The sequence below is a fragment of the Saimiri boliviensis genome, chromosome 16, assembly GCF_048565385.1.
Source record: "Saimiri boliviensis isolate mSaiBol1 chromosome 16, mSaiBol1.pri, whole genome shotgun sequence".
NCBI lineage: Eukaryota > Metazoa > Chordata > Mammalia > Primates > Cebidae > Saimiri > Saimiri boliviensis.
The window spans coordinates 81,552,646-81,567,659 of record NC_133464.1 but is presented as its reverse complement, the minus strand read 5'-3'; positions in this window follow the sequence as shown (position 1 = coordinate 81,567,659).

Here is a 15,014-nt window from a genome sequence, read left to right as displayed (position 1 = left end):
GCACAGTTAAGATAACCTGGGTATGCGTCCCAAGCACTTGGTTTCTTTTTACGTATATTGGATGAATCACTGGAGTCAAACACAACTTAGAAAAAGACAATGTAATTAAATAAAAATGAAGCGGCAAAGAACAAATTAATTACACGTTTAACTCTTTGAATTAAGAAAGATAAGTAATGGGGGAAGGGGGGAAAACAATGAATCCTGTCGGCCTGTTGGCCATAAATTTAGAATAGGCTTTTAAATATCTGCACATTGTGCAGCAGAATAGAGAAGATCTCAAGCCAGCAGTGATGATATTACCAGAAACAAGAAGCCCGCAAGCAAGAAAAATGCCCTGTGAGAAATCCTTAGGCAGTGCTGGCTACTGGCATGGGTAGTTCCTCTTTATTCCTTTTATAAAATTCATCATTGCACCCAGTTCATCGTGTCTAGCAGCTCAGCTTTATTCTTTCCTATTTGAGAAAGTAGTTCAAGTGAGTGGAATAACTTCATAAATTATGATATTAGAAAGCTCGTGATATTTTTTCTTTTTCTTTTTCTTTTTTTTTTTTTTTTTTTTTTTTGAGACAGAGTCTGTCTCCCAGGATGGAGTGCAATGGCGCGCCTCCGGCTCACCACAACCTCTGCCTCCCAGGTTCAAGCGATTCTCCTGCCTTAGCCTCCCCAGTAGCTGAGATTACAGGCGTGTGGCACCACGTCCGGCTAATTTTTGTATTTTTTTAGTAGACACGGGGTTTCACCATGTTGGTCAGGCTGGTCATGAACTCCTGACCTCGTGATCCGCCTGCCTTAGCCTCCCAAAGTACTGGGATTACAGGCTTGAGCCACCGCGCCCGGCCTGAGATATTTTCTAATGGCTGAAGTTATGGGGTACTTTTCTGGGTTCCCCTAATTCAGTGGGGTTGCGAATCTGAATTCAGACAGCTCTAAAATCGGAAGTGCCTCACCTCACGGGTTCAAAGCAGTCAAAAACAAAAAGCATTCAAACAAAATGTAAGTGAAAAATAGACTTCTGGTACATGAATACTGTTTCCATAGTGATTCCATTATAAGCTTGCTTGTGGGGGGAATGCAGATTGAATATAGCCAAGTCCCATGGTATCCGGCCTGGTTCTCCAGGTGCCTGCTTCCATGGAAGCCAAGAGCCCTGATACCGAAGCCAGGGGCTTCCCTGTCTAGACTTGATAGCATCACCCACCTGAATTCTTTCTTGCTCTTTTCTACCCTGTTTGGACAAGGCTCCTACATCTTAGACCTCTACAGCCCACCTGGGCCTTCTCCCAGTGTCACTATGCCTCTGAACCGTGTCTGTCTGTCCATCCCGATAAATAGCTGTGGTCATCCTGTCCTTCCCACTTGCTGTTCTATTCCAGCAAACAGGTCTGATGTGCCAGAATTTTAGCCCTGCCTCCATCCGCGCTCACCACCCAGATGCCTCCTTGCCCATTAATCCTAACACATCACAGGAACAAAAGCCACCAGCTTTACATATAAGTTTATATAAGAATAAGGCCTCTCTAAAATGAATTTCTAGGCCAGATACGGTGGCTCATACCTGTAATTCCAGCACTTTGGGAGGCCAAGGCAGGTCAGGATCACTTGAGGTCAGGAGTTGGATACTAGCCTGGCCAACATGATGAAATTCCATCTCTACTAAAATACAAAAATTAGCCAGGCACACGCCTGTAATCCCAGCTACTCAGGAGGCTGGGGCACAAGAATAGCTTGGGTCCTGGAGGTGGAGGTGCAGTGAGCTGAGATTGCGCCACTGCATTCCAGCCTAGGTGATGGAGTGAGACTCTCTCTTAAATAAGTAAATAAATAAATAAATAAATAAATTTCTAGGCTGGGCACAGTGGCTTACGCCTATAATCCCAGCACTTTGGGAGGCTGAGGCAGGAGGATTGTTTGAGCTTGAGACCAACTCCCTTGAGGCCAGTGAGTTCAACACCAGTCTGGGCAACATAGTGAGACCTTGTCTCTACTAAAAATAAAAATAAAATAAATCAGTGGTGCATGATGGTGCATACCTATAGACCCAGCTACCTGGGAGGCGAGGTAGGAACATCACTTGAACCCAAGAGCTTGAGGTTGCAGTGAGCCATGATTGAGCCACTGCACTGTAGCCTGCACAACAACCAAAACCCTGTCTCAAAAATATAATAAAATGAGAAAGGCACAGTGGCTCTTGCCTGTAATCCCAGCTCTTTGAGAGGCCAAGGTGGGTGGATTACTTGAGGTCAGGAGTTCAAGATCAGCCTGGCCAACATGGAGAAACCCCATCTCTACTAAAAATTAGCTGGGCATGGTTGAGAGCACTCAGCTACTCAGGAGGCTAAGGCAGAAGAATCAAGTGAACCTGGAAGGAACCAGTGAGCTGAGATCCTGCAACTGCACTCTGGCTTGAGTGATAGAGCAAGACTCCGTCTCAAAAATTAAATTAAATTGGCTAGGCGCAGTGGTTCATGCCTATAATTCCGGCACTTTGGGAGGCCGAGGCAGGTGGATCAGGAGATCAGGAATTCAAGACCAGCCTGGCCAATATGGAGAAACTCCATCTCTGCTAAAAATACAAGAATTAGCTGGGCATGGTGGCAGGTGCCTGTAATCCCAGCTACTCAGGAGGCTGAGGTAAGAGAATCGTTTGAACCTGGGAGGCGGAGGTTGCAGTGAGCTGAGATCACGCCGCTGCACTCCAGCCTGGGTGACCCGGTGAGACTCTGTCTCAAAAAAAAAAAAAAAAAAAAAAAGTAAATTAAAAAGTAAATAAAATGGATTTCTGATAGAATTATCTAGAGTCATGTCTAGTTGATAATGGAGTCATCTAAATTCACAGATAAAGTCGTGAAACCTAATCACAGAGCCTCACAATGCCTTGTCTCCCTAGCCTATGGTTGATTGAAGGGCCGCAGAGAGGTGTGTGTGTGTGTGTGTGTGTGTGTGTGTGTGACAGAGCCTTGCTCTGTTGCCCAGGCTAGGGCATGATCTTGGCTCACTGCAACCTCTGTCTCCAGGTCCTGACCTCATGAGCCGCCTGCCTCAGCCTCTCAAAGTGCTGAGATTACAGGTGTGAGCCACTGTGCCCGGCAAAAGAGAGGTTTTTCTACATGCTAGGTGATGTACTGAGTGTTCTTTACCATATGTAATGCATTGGAGAATAAGTTTGGCTGAAACTCCACACTTTTGCACCCTGAGCTAGGAGAGCGTAATCTAGCTTTAGAACAGGGCTTTACACAGCTGTGTAATCGGCTTCGCAAAGAGCTTCCTGTGCCTAGCAAAAGATGTGTACAACTGACTCCTTTTGGGCCTTCTTGAATCTGTAAACTGCGAAATATACCCAGATGCCTCAGGGACCAGGCAAGTAAATGAATTATGTCCAACCTTAATCCATTTAGTCAGCACAGCATTTTATAATTTTTTCATTTGCATACCTTTACACAATCCTACACTCTCCAGTTCCTTACAGTCGGCCTCAAATTTTCCGTTATTCATTCTGTTCAACAGTTTAACATAAGTCACTTTATATAGTTCTGCCACCTCTCTTCTCTCTGAAGCCATGTGGGTTTATACCGCTGCACATAAATGAGTGAAGCTTTGCTTGTGATGGGTTGGGAAAAAAAGTGGTGGGGAGAGGTCCAAGAAGAGGCGTAAGCATTTCATCTCATCCTCACAACAACCCAACAAAGCAGGTTATGATTATCCCCCATTTTAGATGAGGGAACCAAGGCACAAAGATCATCTTTCCAGGGTTGCACAACTAACTAGTAAGCAGTGGAACCAGGGTTTGAAACTGTCTCCAGGGGCCACACCTGTGTCCTATTACATCAGCTTTGTAAAAGTACTTCATTTTGCTTTTGAACAGGATGAAGCTGAGAGGCACTGACTCCTTTTGGACTTAAATGAAGGTTTTAGCTACAAAATATACTCAAACAGATACTTCTTTGTTTCACTTTCCTCTTATGGAAAATATGGGTAATAATTATGTTGCAAGGATAAAACATGTTTAAAATAGTGCCTGGCACTCAACACAAAGTGGAGAGCTTAGAACGGCCATTCAAAGTCAACATTCTAAAAGTTGGGGTGGGCAAACACAGCCCTCAGGCTGCCAGTTTGCTCCTCCAGATTTAATGGGCCTCCACTATGTGCCAGTCAGCTAATTAATTCTTTATATACGTATTCCAATGTAACCCTTACAGTGACCTTACAGATCCATCATTTCCTGCTTATTTTACACACAAGGGAATATGACATTCATCATTGCACTAGCCAGCACATACAGGGCCAGGATCCACACAGAGGCTCTGACGCTAAAATCTGTGGTCTCTCTGCTTCTCTACCCAACTTCTTAATAGTTGAAGCAATCAACCTTCTTGGTGGAATTCATTAATATCATCCAGCAATCCAGCAGTAGATGTCAATCAAAACAGTAATTTTTTTTTATTGGCTTGAATCAACAAATCAGTGACTTACTTTTCCTATCAAGCCTTTCTTTTCTTTTTTTTTTTTTTTTTTTTTTTTTGAGATGGAGTCTCATTCTGCCGTGCAGGCTGAAGTGCAGTGGTGCGACCTCATCTCACTGCAACCTCCATCTCCCGAGTTCAGGCCATTCTCCTGCCTCAACCTCCCAAGCAGCTAGGATTACCGGCATGAGCCACTGCACCAGGCTAATTTTGTATTTTTAGTAGAGACAGGGTTTTACCATGTTGGTTAGGCTGGTCTCGAACTTCTGACCTCCAACCAACACAATACATTTCAAGGCTTCTCAAGCACTAACAGATATTCTGCCTGCTTCTCTGAATCTCTTCTTTGGATTGGAGTATCCCATTTTCTTTTCAGCATTTGCTCAACGTTAATCAGAAAGTTCATTAGAAAAAAAAAAAAAAAAAAAAAGCACAAGAAAATGATACATCCCCTGGACTCTGAGAAGCCTCCAACATCAGGGTCTAACTTCCCCATTCCTAACTCTGATTTTCTTTATTTGTGCCCTTAGAGTTTTCCTATGGATACAGTGTCTTCCTTCATCTTGCCTCAGAGGTACTAGGTAGATACTTATTGACTTAAGTAAACAGAATTCAGATATATACTGTACATTGCTGAATAATTGAGCAATCAGAAGGGATCGTGTTTATGTCCCAGGTTGTCAACGTATTCTACATTCTATGGCTCTCTCTCTTTTTTTCTTTTCTTTTTTTTTGAGAGTTTCGCTCTTGTCATCTGTGCTGGAATACAATGGTGCGATCTCTGCTCACCACAACCTCCGCCTCCCAAGTTCAAGCAATTCTCCTGCCTCAGCCTCCTGAGTAGTTGGGATTACAGGCACCCACCACCATACCTGGCTAATTTTTGTATATTTTCAGTAGAGACGGGGGTTTGCCATATTGGCCAGGCTGGTCTCTCACACTCCTGATTTCAGGTGATCCGCCTAGCTCGGCCTCCCTAAGTACTGGGATTAGAGATGTCAGCCACCATGCCTGGCCAGCTCTCTTTCCGTCTCCCTTTTCACAGAAGAAAACAGTGTCTAATGAAAGCATTTGAAAAGGTATCCCCACAGAGTGTGGTGGTTCATGCTGGTAATCCCAGCACTTTGGGAGGCCAGGCAGGCAGATCGTTTGAGCCCAGGCGTTTTAGACCAGCCTGGGCAACATGGTAAAACCCCATCGCTATTTAAAAAAAAAAAAAGCAACTACTACATACTAGAGTCTTCTCTCCTCCTCCTCCTCCTTCCTTCCCTTCTTCTTCCCCTCCTTCTCCTCCTCTTCCCCCTCCTCCCCCTTTTTCCTCTTCTTCTCTTTCTTCTTCCCCTCTTCCTCCTCATTCTTCTTCTTCTTTTTGTTTTTCTCCATCTCCTCCTCCTCTTCTCCCTTCCTCCTCTCACCTGTCTTTCCAGCTTCACCTCCTACCTCTCTCGCCTCATGCATTGCATTCCTCCCTCTTGCTCCTCAAACACTAGCCAGCTCCACAGCACCTCCGAGCCTTCGCACTGGCCTTTCCTTCTTCTTTGCACAGTAAGCTTTTGGCATGGGACTTCAACTCACATGTCACCTTCTCAAGGAAACCTGGCCTAATGCCTGGTACCATCCTGGCAGTGTAAGTTCTTGAGAACTGTGAGCAAACATGTCCATTTGTAATAGCTCTGTTCTTAACACCCGAGAAAGAAGTATTTGTTACTGAACGAACTGAAACTGATAAACACCTACACTTTAAGTATGTCCCATTCCAGAGCAAATAAAAGTAAAATAATTCTGATACACAGGGATGTTTTATCTTCTCCTTCCAACACAACACATGTCAAGGCTCCTCAAGCACTAAAAGATATTCTGCCTGCTTCTCTCAATCTCTTCTTCAGGTTGGAGTTTCCCATTTTATTTTAAGCATTTGCTCAGCTCAAATGAGAAAGTTCACCAGAAAAAAAAAAAATAGCACAAGAAAATGAAACATCCTCTGGACTCCAAGAAGCCTCCAGTATCGAGGTCTAAATTCCCCATTCCCATCTCTGATTTTCTTTATTTGTGTCCTTTAGGGTTTTTCCTACAGCTACAGTGTCTTCCTTCATCTTGCCTTCTTTCTACTACCTACTTCTCACATTTTTCAGAGTATTTTTTCCATACGCTTTACCAAGGTTTAACCATTTGTTTGGAGTTGTATTGTAAACCCTTGGGTCTAAGTTGTGATTTTGCTGTCAGTTTCATATTCAGGTTTGCATTTTGGCACCCACGGGGCCTCCTTGCCACTTGACCTTCACCAGCCTACCTAGGGTACCCAGGGAGAGGTAATGTGTCACATTGGGGTTTCCCAAAATGTTCAAGCTGAGTCCTCAGTTGATGAAATAGACATAGTTTTTACTTCTTTAAAAAGAAAAAAAAAACCCTTTGTTAAAATAGCTAAGCACAGCAATGTTAAACCAAATTAAAAATTCCAAAATATATTTAGCATAAAGAAACTCCTGTCAGATACACAAAAAACTGTTAACGGTGATTTCCTGGACTTGAGGAAGTGGGAACTAGGAGAGAAGGTGGAGGAGTGAATTTTTACAGTATACTTTTTTTTCTATACTTTTTGAGTCACACATGCAATGTATAACTATTTCAAAACTTCAGTAAAGTAAGTATTTTCAAAATTTAAAAGACATATTTGTGTGACATTATTTTAAAATTAGTAGGGCACAGTTGACTTTTTTTTCTTTTTAAAAGTCATGTATTGGCTGGGTTCTGGTGGCTCATGCCTGTCATCCCAGCACTCTCTGGGAGGCCGAGCTTGGCAGATCACCTGAGGTCAGGAGTTCGAGACTAGACTGGCCAACATAGTGAAACCCCATCTCCATTAAAAACACACAAAAATTAGCCGAGCATGGTGGTGCATGCCTGTGGTCCCAGCTGCTCAGAAGCCTGAGGCAGGAGAATTGCTTGAACGCAGGAGGCAGAGGTTGCCGTGAGCTAAGATTGCACCACTGCACCCCAGTCTGGGCAACAGAGCAATACTCTGTTTCAAAACAAAAAACAAAAAACAAAAAACAAAAAACAAAAGTAATGTACTGTGAGCCGAGTTTAACTCTGATTCCTCACTGCCTAAGTAGACCTTACACATGTACTCCGACACTCCCTCCCTAGGACTCTCTCAAGGTGCTTATCTTCCACCTTCATTGGCCCTGACTCTGGGTGAAGAAAGAAAACAGCCTCTTATACATGAAGTAGAGGGCTAGCATCTATTTGCCTGCTTCAAGAGGGCTGGCTTTGTGTTGTTTTTCCAGCACTGTCAAAATGAAGACGTTATGGGGGAAGTGAGAAGTGGGAAGAAGGGAAGTGAACCCCCAATTTTCTCATTGTTCTCGTGTTTCTGCCACTCCATCCTAAAGACCCAAAAAGAAGAGACGCAGTGGGCCCCAGTCCATCACGTGATCAATGCCCTCACCTGCCCACTAGGTGATCCTGCCCACTAAAGGTGCCACTAGGCCTTTTCCCCAGCACAGGAGAAGTACTTGTTCTTCTAAGCTCCTCTCCATCTTCACCTTTTCTGGTTTGCTGGCTTATTTTTTAGAAGAATTTACTTTGGTCTTTCCCAGTTCCCTCTGGTCAATTCTGCTCGGTATGTTGTGCACTTTCACTTGCTTTTTTTTTTTTTTTTTAACAACAATTACTCACAGGAGCAGATATATCTGCTTTCTGGCACAAACCTTGAGGATACACAAGTGACAGATTTACCAGAACTTTTTTAAATAGGTCTTCCAGGTAACAAGTAAATGCATATCTATCTCTCCAAGGCTCAAGCCAGGCCTGCTTCTCCAGCCAAACTGCTGCAGACTGCCACACAATGTCCTGTCCCCAGAGCCATTCTTCCTCTCTTCTGCTGCCAGTAAAGAAAGAGCAAGGAGTTTTACATCTTAAGGATTCTATTGTTAATTGTTCCTGGGAAACAGGAAATAGACAACCAAATAATGAACATGGAAAAGTCAAAGTTCACAAAGTTCTATAGTAGGAATGGTTAACCCTGAAATACTAGAGGGTTTCAAGTTAAGACTTAGGGTGTCTGAAGGCTTGATTGGCTTTCCCCAATCACACACACAAAGACACGTGCAGGTTGTTCAGTTTGTGATTTTTTTTTTTTTTTGAGACAAGTCTCACTCTGTCACCCAGGCTAGAATGCAGGGGCACGATCTTGACTCACTGTGACCTCCGCTTCCCGGGTTCAAGTGATTCTCCTGCCTCAGCCTCCCAAGTAGCTGGGATTATAGGCGTGCACTACCACGCCTGGCTAATTTTTGTGTTTTTAGTAGAGACGGGGTTTCACCATGTTGGTCAGGCTGGTCTTGAACTACAGACCTCAGGTGATCTGCCCACCTCGGCCTTCCAAAGTGCTGGGATTACAGGCGTAAGCCACCGCACCGGCCAGTTCATGATTCTGAACAAGCTCTTAACTAAGCTTCGAAGCTCTAGTTTCCTCATTATACAATGGTGAAGACCCCCACCTCATCATGTTGTTGAAAGGATTAAATAAGATATTATACATAAGTTCTCAGCACCAGACTAAGCCCACAGGACAAAGGAGATAAAAGGAATGCATGGTTGTTCACCTGGAATCTTTCTTCACCTGTTCTTAACAGGACACTTCAGTCAAAATAGCTTGTGATTCTTTGACTCAAAAAGTAATGCATTTCCAACAGCCAAAAGCTGGAAATAACCCATATGTCCATTGACAGAAGAATAGATAAACAAAATGTAATAGAAACATACAATGAAATATTATTCAGCCTTAACAAGAAATGGTATCTCGACATATGCTACAACACAAATGAACCTTGAGGCTGTTATGTTAAGTAAAATAAACCAGTCACAAAATGGCAAATACTGTATGATTCCGTTTGTATGAGGTACCTAAGAGTAGTCAAATTCATAGAGCCAGAAAGGAGAATGGCTGTTGCCAGGGACTTGGGAAGAGGGGCAGAGGGAGTTACTGTTTAATGGGCACGAAGTTTCAGTTTTCCAAGATGAAAGAGTTCTGGGGATGGATGGTGGTAATGGTTGCACAACAATGTAAATGTCCTTAATGCCACTTAACTGTGCACTTAAAATGATTGCATAATAGTAAAGCCTATTACATGAGTCTTCAGAGGAAGATGCGAGGCAGTTTGGTACAGGGGTTAGAGAGCTAAACTTGGGAAAGACCTGACCCTTTCAGTTTGTCAGTTACTTCTTCAATCAGAGGTCAGTGTCTTGTAACAGTGTTGCATAAACACCAAAGCACAGTCCAAAGGCAGGCTAACTATCCCTCATCTGAGATGCTTGGGACCAGGAGTAATCTGGATTTACAAATTTTTCAGATTTAAGAATATTTCCATTATTCTCACTGGTTGAGCATCCTAAACCTGAAAATCTGAAAATTGACATGCTCTATGATCATTTCCTTTCAATGTCGTGTCAGCACTCAAAAAGTTCTGGATTTTGGAGCATTTTGATTTTCAATCTTCTGATTAGGGACACTCAACCTGCAGCAGGCATCTTTAACGGATTTTTTTTGCAGAGTGTTCCCTAAATCACATTGCTAAATCTTGTTATTCTTTTAAAATCTAAGCCTATCACACAAGAGCATGAAGATAATATGTTCAGGCATGCTCCCTGTAAGCACTGATTGTCATAGTAAATGGTTAAATAAATGTCAATGCATCCACACAACTAAATATTATTCGAGCCTTCAAAAGATTAAGACAAGGCCAGCCTCAGTGGCTCACACCTGTAATCCCAATACTTTGGGAGGCCTAGGTGGGAGGATCACTTGAGCCCAGCAGTTCCGGACCAGCTGGGGAACATAGTGAGACCCCCATCTCTAAGAAAAATAAAAATTAGCCAGTCATGGTGGCACACGCCTGTAGTCCCAGCTACTTGGGAAGCTGAGGAAGGAGGCTTCCTTGAGCCCAGAAGGTCAAGGCTGCTATGAACTGTGATCACATCACTGTACTCCAGCTGGGGTGACAGAGCAAGTTCCTCTATCAAAAATAAAATAAAATGAAATAATAAGACAAGAAGTGCCCCAAAAAGGTATCCATAATCTATTATTAAGTTAAAAAAAAAAAAAAAAGACACCATGACTGAGCACGGTGGCTCACGCCTATAATGGTGGCTCACGCCTCAGCACTTTGGGAGGCTAAGGCAGGCAGATCACGAGGTCAAGAGATCAAGACCATCCTGGCCAACGTGATAAAACCCGTCTCTACTAAAAATACAAAAATTAGCTGGACGTGGTGGTGTGTGCCTGTAGTCCTAGCTACTCAGGAGGCGGAGGCAGGAGAATCACTTGAAACCGGGAGGTGGAGATTGCAATGAGCTGAGATCATGCCACTGCACTCCAGCCTGGCAACAGAGCGAGACTCCATCTCAAAGAAAAAAAGAAAAAAGAAACAGCAAGTTTTAAGATAAGATGTAAGAGAACAGGTATAGTTTAACACCTAATATTTGGAAGATTATAAATGTAACTATTAATTGTGATTAATTCTGGTGAGTAGAGTTACAGAGGCTTTCCCTTTCTTCTTTGTGCCCTTCATTGTGGTTTAACATTTCATATTGAAAATGTATTACTTTTATAATAAAAATGAAATAAAAATAGTGTTTCAAGTTTACAAGCCCCGTAGCTTCTTGCTGTCTCTTCACATGGTAGAGTTGCCATGGATCTGATGGGAACTGGATGACGTGGAAGCACTGTGAGGCTCTGTCTTTGATCTTTAAGCTATCTACTGTGTTACAGGCATAACCAGGCCTTTGGAAATCACATTGGCACCTCTATGAGGTCCATTCATAAAACTGCCATGAGCCACCTTGCAAAATGATGACATATGGTCTAAATAAAGTGTCTCTTTGGAGGAATCTAGTCTTGGTTCTCCTACTTACCATCACTGGCACCCTACTTAAAGATTTTCCAAGATATAGTGTGTAGACCAGGCGTCCCCAAACTTTTTACACAGAGGGCCAGTTCACTGTCCCTCAGACCATTGGAGGGCTGCCACATACTGTGCTCCTCTCACTGACCACCAATGAAAGAGGTGCCCCTTCCTGAAGTGCAGCGGGGGGCCGGATAAATGACCTCAGGGGGCCGCATGCGGCCCGAGGGCCGTAGTTTGGGGACGCCTGGTGTAGTGTTGTAAGACTCTTACATAAATTAGTGAAAACTCCCACATAAATTTCTTTGCTGGTGTATGTACCCAAAGCCTTAGAGAAAGGGCAGCTGAGATGGGACAGCACAGAGTGCGTCATGGGGTCCAGAGCCAAGTCCTCATCATCAGACCTGAAGCTCAATTTTTCTATCAAAGAACACATTTGGTGCAGGAGAGACAGACAAAAACCAAACAAACAAACCTCACAAGAACCTATTAGGATCTCTGTCTCTCTCTCTCTCTCTCTCGCTTTCTGTATACAGAGATGTGTGTGTGTGTGTGTGTGTGTGTGTGTGTGTATTGAGTGTGTATATATATACATACACAATATATAGACACACATGCGATACACACATACACACACACACACACACACACACACGAAACTGACAAGCATTGGCAAAGATATAGAGAAATGTAGAGAAAATTGGAAATTTTTCCTCTAACAATGTGGGGAAATTACTGGTAAGAATATACAATGGTGCAGCCAATGGTTAAAAAACAGTATGGCAGTTCTTAAGAAAATTAAGCATAAAATTGCCATATGATTCTGCAATTTCACGTCTGAGTATATATCCAAAAGGATTGAATGCAGGGAATCCAACAGATATTTGCACACTCGTGTTCATAGTAGCATTATTCACAATAGTCAAAAGGTGGAGTGCCCAAGTGTCCAGTGATGCCTGAATGGATAAACTTAAAATGTGGTACACACATAAAATGGAATATTACTCAGCCATAAAAAAGAATAAAGGCTGGGTGCAGTGGCATATGCCTGTAGTCTGCTGCATGAGGTCAGGAGGTTGAGACCAGCCTGGGCAACATAACAAGACCTATCTTTGAAAAAAAAATAATAAAGAAAGAAAGAAAATTCTGATACATGCTATGATGTGGATGAACATGGAGAACATTTTAAGTGAAATAAGCCAGACACAAAATGACTCATGTATGGTTTCACTTGTATTAATATGAAATAGTTGGAATTGTTAAATTCATAAACATAGAAAGTAATCTAGAGATTATCAGAGGGGATAAAGGGAGTTACTGTTTAATGGGTTCAGCATTTCTATTGGGGATGATGAAAAAATTGGGATATTGGTAATGGTGATAGATGCACAACCCTGCGGATGTATTTAAAGCCGCTGAATTGTATGTTGAAAAATGGCTAAAATGGTAAATATTATGTATATTTTACCATAATCATAAACTAAGGATATAAAGAAAAATCCTCATAAGGGACATGAAGACAAAACAGAATGCCAATTTGTTAATTTACACCGATTTCCTTCCTCCTCCAGGTCTCCAGAGCACCATCACTTCCAAGACTGTGACCTGCTTACAGGTCCACTCTTCTACCCCCACAGTCCATGGGCCCACCCTGGGGGCCACGGCTTATCGATCCTTCCACGTATCAGCCCAGGGATCCCTGCAGCTTTCTGAATAAAGGCTGCAAATGAACAAAGTGTGCTTGCAAATCAACATAAAACCAGGCTTTCGATACTGCTTCTCCGCCTGTCTGCTTCCACACTTCTCACTGATGGACTTCCCACCTCCCCTGGGCACCCTGTCTCCTTTTCCATCCGTGCTGACCCTTTGGCTTAGTGACTCAGCTTTTGGATTGGCCACTTGGCTGGGCCCTTGGGCCCTGTAAGACTGAGCTTCCTGTATCTGCTCCCTGTCAACTCTGAGTCAGCCAAACAGCTGAGGTCATTCTCAACTTGTCACCACTGATGGGGACAGAGAGCCAACACTACCAGTCACCCAGGCTGGAAATTTAAGCATCATCATTTCTTCTTTTTCTTCCCAGCCCTCCCATCCCTGCTCACAGGCCAGGCAGTTCCACTCCAGGAATATTCCACCCCAGGTGTACATATTTCCTTCTGAAGCCCCATCCCCATACGGCTTGAGATCGGGGCCCATCATTCCCCCAGTAAACTACTGTCCAGCCTCCTGCCTCACCTCTAGCCTCTAGTCTGTGTCCTCCAGTTCTTTACGCCCTGCTAGAGTGACTGCAAGTCTGGTCGGTGCTGCCTTGCGGAGAAATCTCCACGGGTTCCTATTGCCAGAGAACCAAGTGGAAGCTGTTTGCGGGAATTGTGCCCTCTCACTCTGGCCAGCGCACCACTCCAGCTCAGCCCTCCTCCTGCAGGTCACACTCATCCAACATGATGAGCCTTTTGCCTTTCCCAAGGGCTTTCACCATCCTCCAACTCTGTCCACATTGCTCCTTCTGCCAAGAGTGATCACGTGGCCTGGTTTGCCCAGAACAATTTCTGTCTATGCCTATTGTCTGGTGTAATTGTTAATTAACCACCCTCCCCACCAGCTGCCCAAGTGTCCTGGTTTGAACAAGTTACATGGTCAGATTACATTTGCCCTAATTCTTCACCTGGCAAATCTCTGCTCATCCTCCAAGATCTGCTTTAATGTCAGAAGCTCTGGGAAGCCTGGCCCAAGTCCTGACCTCTCCTTCAGGGCTCCCTCAGCCTGTTATGTATGACTTCATGACCGTATTTACCAGTATGCATGGTTAGGCAATTGTTTACATGTCTAGTCATACCTACTAGACCTTTTGAGTCTTGCATATGTTCACTTAATGTTTGCTGCGGAGGAATGAAAAAAATGAATCCATTAAATAGTTACTAAGTAAGGGCCAGGTGCAATGGCTTACGCCTGTAATCCCAGCATTTTGGGAGGCTGAGGCAGTCAGATCACTTGAGCTCAGGAGTTCAGTGAAAAAAGCGCGCCCCTACCCACCTGGAGCAGGCGGCCAGGATGGCCTTGTGGGCCGGCCGTGGGCCCATCCAGCAACAATGTGATGTCACAGAACTCTGCACCTGCCCCATCTAGGTATGCCTTCATGTCCTGGATAAGAGACGTGCCTGGGGGTGGGCGGGACCCTGAGCAGGTACAGCCTGGGATTCTGGCCTCGAGGCCCCACGGCACTACCTTCCTGCACATCTGCCCGTGTTGCTTCCCTAAACAAAACTTCACCCAGGCAGGAGGCTTCACTGTGGCCCTGAGGCACCATCAGCCACATTCTGTCCTCCCTTGGCACGCTGGCCGACTCAAGCACTGCACCCCACACACAGTCCACCCCCTAGCGTCTCATCTTCCACCCAGCCTGCTGTGCCCCCTTGCTGCCCTCATGATCAAGCCCCCTCCAGGCCCACCACATGGCTTCTGGTGTCTGCAGATGTCACCAAGAGCCAGCAACTGGGGTCAGCACAGACCCCAGGGAGAGCTGGGGGAATGAAGGGGCCCGTGACATTACAAAAAAAAAAAAAAAAAAAAAAAAAAAAAGACCAGCCTGACCAACAAGGTGAAACCCAATCTCTACCAAAAGTACAAAAATTAGCCAGGTGTGGTGGGT